The sequence below is a fragment of the Bubalus kerabau genome, chromosome 4, assembly GCF_029407905.1.
Source record: "Bubalus kerabau isolate K-KA32 ecotype Philippines breed swamp buffalo chromosome 4, PCC_UOA_SB_1v2, whole genome shotgun sequence".
Classification (NCBI taxonomy): domain Eukaryota; kingdom Metazoa; phylum Chordata; class Mammalia; order Artiodactyla; family Bovidae; genus Bubalus; species Bubalus kerabau.
Genome location: NC_073627.1, coordinates 70,480,874 through 70,493,841, shown reverse-complemented (window position 1 = coordinate 70,493,841; position 12,968 = coordinate 70,480,874). Strand labels below are relative to the sequence as shown.

Sequence of the window (12,968 nt, the reverse complement as noted above, 5' to 3'; positions counted from 1 at the left end):
AAGGCTTTGGTTCCCAGAGGAATCGTTAAACAATGTATCTGTGTCATTAGTATTCTAAATAGTGGCGCTCCTAGGAGGCGTCTCTGCCAGGATGATTTACAGACAGGGGGGCGGTCAGAGCGTTTGAACGGAATGAAAATGGTGCCACTCAGAGTCACAGAGGGATTGTCGTTCGAGTGGAAGAGAACAGTAGCCTGGGGCACAGTGGAGTCAGATTTAAAATAGGAAGTTTCCCAGGCTTCACAGGAGGGGAAATGAATCCAGATCTCCAACCTGCAAGGGTTCAGCTTTGTCAGAGGCTCTGTGGGGCCCTTGGAGGCAGGAGGTGAGCCATCTTGGGGAAAGTGCAGGAGGACGGAGTGTGTCCCCAAGGCAGGAACTATGAGTGCAGAAGGACAATGGTAACAGGGAGCTGAACAGCTGGGGAACAGCTCGATGGAGCAGGTAAAGAGATTATTCCTCTCCAGTGGTCACGTACCGATGTGAGAGTAGGACCATAAAGAAGGCTGAGCCCTGAAGAATTGATGCTTTCAAACTGTGATGTTGGAGAAGACTCATGAGAGTCCCTTGGGCAGCAAGGAGATTAAACCAGTCAATCCTCAAGAAAATCAATCCTGAATATACATTTGAGGGACTGAAGCTGAAACTCAAATACTTTTGGCCACCTGGTGAGAAGATCCAACTCATTGGAAAATACCCTGATGCTGGGAAAGATTGAGGGCAGGAAGAGAAGGGGGTGACAGAGGATGAGATGGTTTTATGGTCTGACTGACTCAATGGACATGAGTTTGAGCAACTCTGGGAGATGGTGAAGGACAGGGAAGCCTGGTGTGCTGCAGTCCATGGGGTTGCAAAGAGTCAGACACGACTTAGTGACTGAACAACAAACTTTGATTGGGAGTAGATAGAGAGACACTGGATTTGTGTTTTTGTTTATAGCAGAGTCAGGGACCCTGCCAAGAGGTAGGTGGATTTGTCTAGATGCAGAGAATGACCGTATTCTTAATCAGGACCATGCCAGTGGTGTAGGGGGAGGGGGGCAAATAAAGTGATTCCTGAGACAGTTGAAAGAGAGATAGAATTTCATAACTTATTAGTAAGTGGGATGAGGGAGTGGGAGGAATAAACTCCACTCCCTAATTTGAACAGTTAACATAATTTGTAATCTATGAACAATTTCAGAACTGAAATTTTACCTATTTTAAAAATTAGGTAGATGCTGCTGGACCTTAATGATCGCTCTGAGTTAGAGAAAGAGGGAATGTGATCTATTTTTAATTAACTAGGAAGATACTCTGCCCTTTTATGGACACCCCAGCCGATCCTAGTGTTGATACCCCATGCACAGCATCATTCCTAATGTTAAGCTCTCATAGTACAGTTTTCATTTGTTTAATTTTCTCCTGTTTTTTTGGTACAGGATTGGCTAATCAGCATTCTTGACTTTGGAGATGTCATTCTGGGTCAACACCATGGCCCTTTGCAGATTCCCGTTGACCCCAAAGGCTATACTGTGGAAGACTATAGATATTGCTTTGAAGACCCGAATGATAAAATATGAGGGGCATGTCCTGGACACTCCTAACTTCCATTTAACAACTTATTTCGAATACTGCATTTTTCTCATTATCTAACATGTTTATATTCTGGCATCTTTTTGTAGAGCATGAAAGTTAGGGAAGGAGTTTCTTAGGTCTTTTACTTACCATGAAAAGTAAATAAAGGGAACAAAAAGGGATGGGGTGGGTAGGGAGGTGGCAGGGGGTTTCAGGTTGAGGGGGTGGCACGTGTGTGCCTGTGGCTGGTTCGTGTTGATGTATGGCAGAAAGCATCACAATATTGTCAAGTAATTATCCTCCAATTACAATAAGCAAATTGATTTTTTTAAAAAGCTAATTCATAAAAGAAGAAGTCTTTTGTCTGAAATGTTTTCAAAGTAGTTCAACCTTGCCTGCATGCTCAGTCGCTCCGTTGTGTCTGACTCTGTGACCCCATGGACTGTAGCCCACCAGGCTCCTCTGTCCATGGGATTTCCCAGGCAAGAATACTGGAGTGGGTTTCCATTCCCTTCTGCAGGGGATCTTCCCAAACCAGGGACTGAACCCACATCTCCTGCATTAGCAGATGAATTCTTTACCACTGAGCCCAAGTCCAGTTCATTCTTACTTTGTTAAAGGGAATTCAAATGTAAACAATGTCATATGATTTTTACACATGACTTTAAAAATGATTTTTAAAATAAGATTGTCTGATCCCAAGAAAAGTGTTACAAAATGGATACATTTCTGATTTGAATATAAAATTCTATAAGCTTATGGAAAGTAATTTGTTAATGACCATCATATGAATATTGCTTGATTTTTCGTGGGGTGTATTGATTCAGCACATTTAAACCTACCATTCAATATATATTGTTGTAGTGCAGGAAGAGGTTTCTTTTTTTAGATTTTACATTCCCCACTGGGCCTGGCATAGTATCTTGAACATAGGAAAGATCAAAATGTCAGTTAAACAAGTTTAAACTCAAAGAATACAAAGGGTCATCATTCTCAATATCAAAATCAGAATTTTTTAGAGGGTATGGCATTTGAGGTTAAGTCTGTAGTGTCACCAAGAAAAATCAACAATCAGCTTACATCAAAATTTCATTCTGAGCTTAATTTTATTTGATATTTTTCCTTAGAAAAATGAGCTAAATTAATTCCACTTAATTGAATGTTTTTGTTACTTTTCTCCTGACTGAGATTTTTACCATAGTATTTCTAAAGTTTCCTCCATGATTAATAACAAATTATGGACAAAATTTTGATTTATAATGCTTTAATTTCTAATATTCTGTCACCATTAATTCTTCATCTGAGCCCTCTTAAATTATTCACAGATAGACTTTACATCTTTGAAGACACTTTATAATTTTTTTTTTTTTGTCAAATTCTGCTGCTAAGTCGCTTCAGTTGTGTCCAACTCTGTGTGACCCCGTAGACGGCAGCCCACCAGGCTCCCCCATCCCTGGGATTCTCTAGGCAAGAATACTGCAGTGGGTTGCCATTTCCTTCTCCAATGCATGAAAGTGAAAAGTCAAAGTGAAGTTGCTCAGTCGTGTGTGACTCTTAGCGACCCCATGGACTGCAGCCCACCAGGCTCCTCCGTCCATGGGATTTTCCAGGCAAGATTACTGAAGTGGGTTGCCATTTCCTTTTCCAGGGGATCTTCCTGACCCTTGAGCTGAATCTGGGTGTCCTGCATAGCAGGTGGACAATAGGGCATGGCAACCCACTCCAGTATTCTTGCCTGGAGAATCCCTTGGACAGAGGAGCTTGGTGGGCTACAGTCCATAGGGTCATGCAGAGTTGGACACAACTGAAGCAACTTAGCATGAACATACTTCAATAAATGTTATAAAAAAAATTAAAAACAGTGCTGATTGAAAGATAATTGATACAATGAAGGGGGTTTGTAACTGGTTCATCAGCTAACAGCCAAAGACACTAATTTGAGTGGATATAGTTGGAGAGGGTTTGCTATTGTTAATTTACTCACTGCTGCTGCTGCTGCTAAGTCGCTTCAGTCGTGTCCAACTCTGTGCGACTCCATAGACGGCAGCCCACCAGGCTCCCCCGTCCCTGGGATTCTCCAGGCAAGAACACTGGAGTGGGCTGCCATTTCCTTCTCCAATGCATGGAAGTGAAAAGTGAAAGTGAAGCCGCTCAGTCATGCGCGACTCTTCGTGACCCCATGGACCACAGCCCACCAGCCTCCTCTGTCCATGGGATTTTCCAGGCAAGGGCACTGGAGTGGGGATGCCATTGCCTGGGATACATTAAAACCTTTGTATACTTTGCATACTGGATGCACTTTTTTTTTAAAGCCTGAACTTTAGCTGAAAGGTGTGTTATCTAGATAAACTATCACCTAGCTTTCTTTAATATGAAAAACATTATCTAAAGCCTGTCATACAGAGTGAAGTCAGTCAGAAAGAGAAAAAGAAATACTATATATTAATGTTTATATGTGGAACCTAGAAAAATGAACCTATTTCCAAGGTAGGAATAGAGATGCAGACATAGAGAACAGCCTTGTGTACACAGAGCGGGAAGGAAAGGGTGGGACGAATTGGGAACTTGGGATTGACATGTATACACCACCATGTGTAAAATAGACAACTAGTGAAAAGCTGCTGGACAGTGCAGGGAGCTCAGCTCAGTGCTCTGTGAGGACCTAGAGGGTGGGATGGGGAGGAGAGAGGGAGGCTTAAGAGGGGCTGTATGCATACATATAGCTGACTCACTTCATTGTACAGCAAAAACTAACACAGCACTGTAAAGCAATTATACTCCACACACGCACACAAAAAAATTACGTAGAAAATGTTTTGAGGTGGAAGCAACGTACAGAAGATTTCTTGGATGGTTTCATACCCTTTGATCTCCTTTCCAGGCAAGCAACAAATATTTAGTGTAATGAACATTGTGATAAATGAAGACATGAACAAGAACCATCAGCAGACAAATGAACTGCTATGTAACCAATGGGCACACACCACGAGGAAAACGTCCTGGAATTAGATCTTGTCCTTTGCTGGAAGTAGGTGAAATGATGATAATAATATGTAACCCCTATATAGAATAAGAGATGCGAGTGACTTGAAAATACTGAAGATAATATTTTCTTAAAATTTCTTAAAAATAAGAAAGTACTTTGACCTTTAATATTTGAAAATTTTCCACAGAAGCAAGCACATTTCCATGCTATGACAATCCTCTGAATTAGCTATGGTGACTTTGCTATTTTATTGATGTTGAGCAAGTAAAATGGCTCGTTCAGGTGTTCTTGGAAATTGCAATTCAAAGAATAGAAAACTACTTTGAGTCCTGATCTAGTTCTCTTTCCATGATATTATACAATTTACCTTTTTCATAGTAATAATAACTATGAGTAATAAACACATCCTATACCAGTTCATTTCAGTTTGCTGATTCCTAGAATGTCGACATTCACTCTTGCCATCTCTTGTTTGACCACTTCCAATTTGCCTTGATTCATGGACCTGACATTCCAGGTTCCTATGCAATATTGCTCTTTACAGAAAAGGTAAAAGGTCAGTTTTCATTGGAAAAGGTCAGTTTTCATTGCAATCCCAAAGAAAGGCAATGCCAAAGAATGCTCAAACTACCGCACAATTGCACTCATCTCACATGCTAGTAAAGTAATGCTCAAAATTCTCCAAGCCAGGCTTCAGCAATATGTGAACCGTGAGCTTCCTGATGTTCAAGCTGGTTTTAGAAAAGGCAGAGGAACAGAGATCAAATTGCCAACATCCGCTGGATCATGGAAAAAGCAAGAGAGTTCCAGAAAAACATCTATTTCTGCTTTACTGACTATGCCAAAGCCTTTGACTATGTGGATAACAATAAACTGTGGAATATTCTGAAAGAGATGGCAATACCAGACCACCTGACCTGCCTCTTGAGAAATTTGTATGCAGGTCAGGAAGCAAGTTAGAACTGGACATGGAACAACAGACTGGTTCCAAATAGGAAAAGGAGTATGTCAAGGCTGTATATTGTCACCCTGTTTATTTAACTTATATGCAGAGTACATCATGAGAAATGCTGGACTGGAAGAAACACAAGCTGGAATCAAGATTGCCGGGAGAAGTATCAATAACCTCAGATATGCAGATGACACCACCCTTATGGCAGAAAGTGAAGAGGAACTAAAAAGCCTCTTGATGAAAGTGAAAGTGGAGAGTGAAAAAGTTGGCTTAAAGCTCAACATTCAGAAAATGAAGATCATGGCATCTGGTCCCATCACTTCATGGGGAATAGATGGGGAAACAGTGTCAGACTTTATATTTTGGGCTCCAAAATCACTGCAGATGGTGACTTCAGCCATGAAATTAAAAGATGCTTACTCCTTGGAAGGAAAGTAATGACAAACCTAGATAGCATATGCAAAAGCAGAGACATTACGTTGCCAACAAAGTTCCATCTAGTCAAGGCTATGGTTTTTCCTGTGGTCACGTATGGATGTGCGAGTTGGACTATGAAGAAGGCTGAGTGCCAAAGAATTGATGCTTTTGAAGTGTGGTGTTGGAGAAGACTCTTGAGAGTCCCTTGGACTGCAAGGAGATCCAACCAGTCCATTCTGAAGGAGATCAGCCCTGGGATTTCTTTGGAAGGACTGATGCTAAAGCTGAAACTCCAGTACTTTGACCACCTTATGCAAAGAGTTGACTCATTGGAAAAGACCCTGATGCTGGGAGGGACTGGGGGCAGGAGGAGAAGGGGATGACAGAAGATGAGATGGCTGGATGGCATCACTGACTCGATGGACGTGAGTCTCAGTGAACTCCAGGAGTTGGTGTTGGACAGAGAAGCCTGGTGTGCTGCGATTCATGGGGTCGCAAAGAGTCGGACACGACTGAGCGACTGATGTGATCTGATCATATCTGATACCAGTTGAGCTGTGACTGCATCCTGATGGCAGTAATTACAGAGCATATGGAACAGAGTTCTGGGAGGTGGCCGTGGGTGTATGACCCCTAGTGCGCCCGTTCCCGTGGTGTATATACCCGCAGCAGGACTGACTTCAAGCTACCGTTGTGACACCGCAGAGTAGAGGGTTGTGCCTGTGCACACACGATGCTCACACCAGCAGAGGAGTGTGTGTGTTGCCCTACAGGACACGGACATATATGAGTACATACAAAGCGTGCACACAAAGAGAGAAGCTGTCTTTCGGGAAGGGAGCCGCTCACAGGGTGGGCATCCTTGGCGGGAGGAGAGTTGCACCCGATCCAGTGGTGCAGCCGTCACAGGGAACACCGGGGTCAGAGAGCTGGGCACAGACACGAGAGACCGGTCCTGTTACTAGGGTTCCATACTCCCCTGATACTTACTTTATTAGCAGATAATTGAGAATCAAAATGGTATCTATTCAGTGTGCAATGTAACGATCTTATATGGTCACCTCACACAGTTGTCTGATTTTTTTTTTTTTTTGGTTTTCTGTAAGAATGCTTCAGATCTGCTTCCTTAGCAAATTTCAAATATGTTGGGTTGGCCAGAAAATTCATTCAGGTTTGTCCATAGGGTGTTACAGAAAAATTCAAGTGAATTTCTTGGTCAACCAATACAATATACTATTGTTAGCCATAATTACAGTTTGTACTTTTATCAGATTGTATTCTTTTTCTAACTGAAAGCTTATACTCCGTTTCCCCCACATCCAAGCCCTTGGCAACCACCATTCTACTTTGTTTCTTTTGAGTTTGACTTCATTATTATTATTGTTGTTATTTAAAATTTCACATGTAAGTGAGGCCATATACTATATGTCTTTCTCTCTCTGGCTTATTTTACCTAGCATAGTACCCTCAAGACCCATCCTTGTTGTCACAAATGGCAGGATTTCCTCCTTTCTTATGACTGACACGTATGCATTGTTTATGTGTATTGAAGCTTTTCTATGCATTCCCCTATCGATGGGCACTTGGGTTGTTTCTGTTTCTTAGCTATTGTGGGTCATGCTTGAATGAACATGGGGATGCATACATCTTTGAGTTGGTGTTTTCATTTTCTTCAGATAAAGATCAAAAGTGGAATGGCTGGATCATATGGTAGCTGCATTTTTAGTTCTCTGAGGAACCTGCATACTGTTCTCCACAGTGGCTGCCCCAACTTGCATTCCCACCACCAGTGTAGGAGGGTTCCCTTTTCTCCACACCCTCACCCACACTTGTGACCTCCTGTCTCTTTGGTAAAAGCCATGCTAACAGGTATGAAGCAATATCTCACAGATGTGCATTTTTGTTTAGGAGATATCTGCTAAGGAACTAGGCAATATCTCTCCACAAAGATTATGGGCAGGATATTTAGAAAAGGGGAAATTCTGGGTTGTCCAGAAGGTGAGCTTTCAATTCTTTGAGAGGAGGATCAATCCATCCAGAAGGCGTTGATTTCTTCCTCCTCTTAAGAAGAGACCATTTGAGGCTGAAGGGTGAGTGTCATAATGGTCCCATGCCTGCGTTCCTTATTCTGAGGACAGTCTTTCCAGTCAGCAGCATTGGGTAGGGTGGGATAAGACCTGCCCCTCAAGGTCGTTGTGAGATTAACCCTGCACCAGAAGCATTCAGTGCAGAGTGCCCAGACAGTGAAGAGCACAGCGCATCGTTCATACTGTGGCAGGATTCTAATCAGAACTTCTAGGAGATATTTTCCCCCAATGATGGTAAATGTCAAAATTCAACTCATTCTCAATATCCTCAACTTATTCCCATAGTTTCTCACTTTGGACTGCAGAAAGGAATCCATTGCCAAATCCATTAAAACAGAAACATTCCAAACTTGAGCAAAATCACAGAATCACATAAGCTGCCTCTCTGTTAATAATTTAGTACAAATCTAAATTTATTAGCTAGTCCTAAGACAGTTTGCCCTGCACATTATTTATGGGGGCTTTCCCCTTTGGTAGACTACAACTGTCGGATTAATTTTTCATCAGGTCATGAAATTTTGTAAGTAATTCTCAAAGTCTGGTGAATGAAAAGAGAATTATCTCCAGGAAACATTATTACAATGCATCCTGTTTCTGGGAACACATTTACCATCCATTCTAAATACCAAAATAATTTTAAGAAGGATAGTTACGACAGATCATATGTCCACTTTCTTTGAGTAAACATTGTTGTTGTTCAGCTGCTCAGTCATGTCTGACTCCTTTTTACCCCATGGACTGCAGCACACCAGGCTTCTCTGTCCTTCACTATCTCCTGGCGTTTGCTCAAACTCATGTCCATTGAGTCGGTAATGCCATCCAACCATCTCATCCTCTCTTCTCCTCCTGCCCTCAATCTTTCCCAGCATCAAGGTCTTTTCCAATGACTTGGCTCTATGCATCCAGTGGCCAAGGTATTGGAGCTTCAGCATAAATTTAGAGCTTATTGATAGATGTAAATCCCACATTTTCTGCCTTTAAAAAGGCAGCAGGGAGCAGAATATTTATAATCCTGATGCTAGCTTGCACTTTGGTGTCTTCCTCAGGGCTTTCCCCCAGCCCAGAGGAGAAATGGAAACTGACAATCTCTACAATCTGCCAAGTGTTAAAACTATTTTCTCCAAAATGCAATCAGAAATTATCTTAGCATTAAAATGCATCTGTTGGCAGGATCTTGAAAGGTAAAGTTTAGTCACTTCAAGGCGTGATTAACAAGGTTAACTCTCCATTTGCTGGAAGACACCACTCAGGCTGACTCACAGAGCATCTCTTATCAAACATGGCAGGTGCACGTTTCACGTTCAAGGTCTTGGGAGTTGTGTGTGTATGCATGTTTGTGTGTATGTGTGTTTGTGTTTTAGTTAGACTAAAAGCAAAACTCCATGAAATACAGATCTCTGTTTAAGATATAAGGTATCTAAGATTAAGGAATAAGATAAGTAAGAACTAGGGATTAATGACCAGCAGGATGACTGTAGTCAGCACCGCTACATGGTATCGTCTAGGAAAATTGTTAACAGAATAAAACCCTAGGAGTGCTCATCCCAAGGAGACAGTGTTCTCTTTTTATTATTTCAGCATCAGCTGATGGATGTTAGCTGAACCTACTGCTCTGACCCCTTCACGCACTTGTGTGCATGCTCAGTCACGTCTGACTCTGCGATCCCAGGGACTGTAGGCCATCAGGCTCCTCTATTCATGGGATTTCCCAGGCAAGAATACTGGAACAGGTTGCCATGCCCTCCTCCAGGGGATCTCCCTGACTCACTTACTGAACCTGCATCTTACTTTTTTTAAATTAAGTAATTTATTTTAATTGGAGGCCAATTACTTTATAGTATTGTAGTGATTGTCCCAGGGCACTAGCCCTGAGCGCCCTGTCTCATGCATCAGACCTGGACTGGCGGTCTATTTCATATATGGTAATATACATGTTTCAATGCTATTTTCCCAAGTCATCCCACCCTCGCATTCTCCCACAGAGTCCAAAAGTCTGTTCTTTATGTCTGTGTCTCTTTTGCTGTCTTGAATATAGGGTCATTGTTATCATCTTTCTAAATTCCATATATATGCATTAATATACTGTATTGGTGTTTTTCTTTCTGACTTACTTCATTCTGTATAATAGGCTCTTGTGTCATCCACCTCACTAGAACTGATTCAAATGTGTTCTTTTTAATAGCTGAGTAATATTCCATTGTGTGTATGTACCACAGCTTTCTTATCCATTCATCTGCCGATGGACATGTAGGTTGCTTCCGTGTCCTAGCTATTGTAAACAGTGCTGCAATGAACATTGGGGTACACGTGTCTCTTTCCCTTCTGGTTTCCTTGGTGTGTATGCCCAGCAGTGGGATTGCTAGGTCGTATGGCAGTTCTATTTCCAATTTTTTAAGGAATCTCCACACTGTTCCCCATAGTGGCTGTACTAGTTTGCATTCCCACCAACAGTGTAAGAGGGTTCCCTTTTCTCCACACCCTTACCAGCATTTATTGTTTGTAGACTTTTGGATAGAGGCCATTCTGACTGGCGTGAAATGGTACCTCATAGTGGTTTTGATTTGCATTTCTCTGATAATGAGTGATGTTGAGCATCTTTTCATGTGTTTGTTAGCCATCTGTATGTCTTCTTTGGAGAAATGTCAGTTTAGTTCTTGGCCCATTTTTTGATTGGGTCATTTATTTTTCTGGGATTGAGCTGCATGAGCTGCTTGCATATTTTTGAGATTAATTCTTTGTCAGTTGTTTCATTTGCTATTATTTTCTCCCATTCTGAAAGCTGTCTTTTCACCTTGCTTATAGTTTCCTTCATTGTACAAAAGCTTTTAAGTTTAATTAGGTCCCATTTGTTTATTTTTGCTTTTATTTCCATTACTCTGGGAGGTGGGTCATAGAGGATCCTGCTGTGATTTATGTCAGAGACTGTTTTCCCTATGTTTTCCTCTAGGGGTTTTACAGTTTCTGGTATTACATTTAGATCTTTAATCCATTTTGAGTTTATTTTTGTGTATGGTGTTAGAAAGTTGAACCTGCATCTCCTGCATCTCCTGCATTGGCAGAGGGTTTTTTTTAACCACTGAGCCACCTAGGATCAATATATATAAATCAAACCATCATGTTGTACACTTTAACTTATACAGTGATGTATATCAACTGCTTCTCATTAGACCTCCAAAGATATTTTAAAAGCACAAAAGAATCAACAGAACCAAGAAAAGTAAAAGGAGTTTATGTTTCAGTAGATTCTGGCTTGATAGAAAAAATTCTTACATTCATTGAGTTTTTTATTGTTGTTGTTTACTCGCTAAGTCATGTCTGATCTTTTGCAACCCTGTAGACTGTATCCCACCAGGCTCTTCTGTCCATGGGATTTCCCAGGCAAGAATATTGAAGTGGATTGCCATTTCCTTCTCTAGGGGATCTTCCTGACCCTGGGATCAAACTTGCGTCTCCTGCATTAGCAGCTGCATTCTTTACTAGAGAGCCACCAGGGAAGCCCATGTGTTGAATTAGAATCAACAAAACTGGCTTTATGTCATATAGAATTTGATTTATTTACTGGCTTCATCACACTGGACTGATCCTCACTCTTCTCAGAGCCATAGCCCCTTACCTGGAAAAGGAGTACTGTGATGTTACCTGCACCATGGAGCTGATGATAACATGCCAATATGAAATCCTTATAAGAACCAGTTATATTATTATTTTTTTATTATGTATATAGGGTTGAAAGTGAAGGAAGCACAAATAATATTATCTTGACCACAAAGGGGAAAAGCCCAGAATCAAACAAAATATAGATGATTTAAAGTGCATTGAAAAATGCATATGCAGCTGGATCCTTTGAAGAAAAAAATTCATTTCTAGAGGGACATAGAAACTCAAAGAATAGCACAGAATGATGTGTCCTCTTTCTGTATCAGTTGGTCAGGACTTCAGCGCAAAAATTTTTAATCAGTTAAAAGAAGAATAAGAATATATATTATTCACTTCTAGTTTTTGCAGGTCTTCTCTAGAGAAATTAGCTTGTGCACCCTGTTTTATTAAAACTATCATTTAGGTAACTTGCTTTCCTCCTTCATATCTAACGAATATGTTGCCAGAATATCATCTTTGCATGTATATTCTTTTCGAGAAAACAGTGTGGCAGAACAGGTCTCCGCAGCAGGTCAGGGCATGGCTTCACGTGCTTGGATGTGCATTCCCACCTAGTTAAAATGAAGACTCCAGTCTAGTTAGTTTGTGGTGGGACTTAAGTATCCACTCAGGCTGTGTGATGCTGTAGGACCACACTGGAGGAGGGAGGGACCTGGGTGGACAGGACCCAGAGGGTCTATCCATCCATCCTCACCCAGAGGAGGCAGCTGGTGCACTGTGTAGGCTGGCAGGCTAGTGGATGGGGCAGTGGGTACCTGAGATCAGGGGGGCATGATGACCTCCTCTCAGTTCCCCTTGAGGTGAGGACTGATTTGCTCATGGAAATTTTATCTCCACAGGATCATGTCTGACATGTGTTCATGCTCAGTCACTTCAGTCATGTCCAACTTTTTGTGAGCCTATGGACTGTAGCCCACCAGGCTCCTCTGTCCATTGGATTCTACAGGTAAGAATACTGGAATGGGTTGCCATGCCTTCCTCCAGGGGATCTTCCTGACCTAGGGATTGAATCCATGTCTTTTGTCTCCTGCATTGGCAAGAGGGTTCTTTACCACTAGCACCACCTGGGAAGCCACTTATATCTGACTTTAAAGTGAAAGTGCTAGTTGCTCAGTCATGTCTGACTCTTTGTGACACCATGGACCACAGTCTACCAGGCTCCTCTATGGGAGTCTCCAGACCAAGAATACGGAGTGGGTTGCCAATTCCCTTCTCCAGGGAATCTTCTGAACCCAGGGATTGAACCCAGGTCTCCCAAATTGCAGGCAGGTTCTTTATCATCTGAGCCACTTACCAGACATATCTGACATGAG

The 12,968-nt window shown here is 41.8% G+C and overlaps 1 protein-coding gene and 1 long non-coding RNA gene across 5 annotated transcripts in view; one reads left to right on the top strand and one right to left on the bottom strand.

Annotated features, from left to right (window-relative positions):
• The window catches only part of GALNTL6 (polypeptide N-acetylgalactosaminyltransferase like 6), a 1,496,936-nt gene that overhangs the window by 368,253 nt on the left and 1,115,715 nt on the right, over positions 1-12,968 (bottom strand). The gene's annotated exons all lie outside the window — the stretch shown is intronic.
• LOC129649805 (uncharacterized) overlaps positions 1-12,968 on the top strand; it is a 191,975-nt gene that overhangs the window by 160,806 nt on the left and 18,201 nt on the right. For all 4 annotated transcript variants that reach the window (XR_008713292.1, XR_008713291.1, XR_008713294.1 and 1 more), the window contains one exon: positions 12,495-12,601. This is a non-coding gene — a long non-coding RNA (uncharacterized LOC129649805). The remainder of the gene's footprint in view (positions 1-12,494; positions 12,602-12,968) is intronic.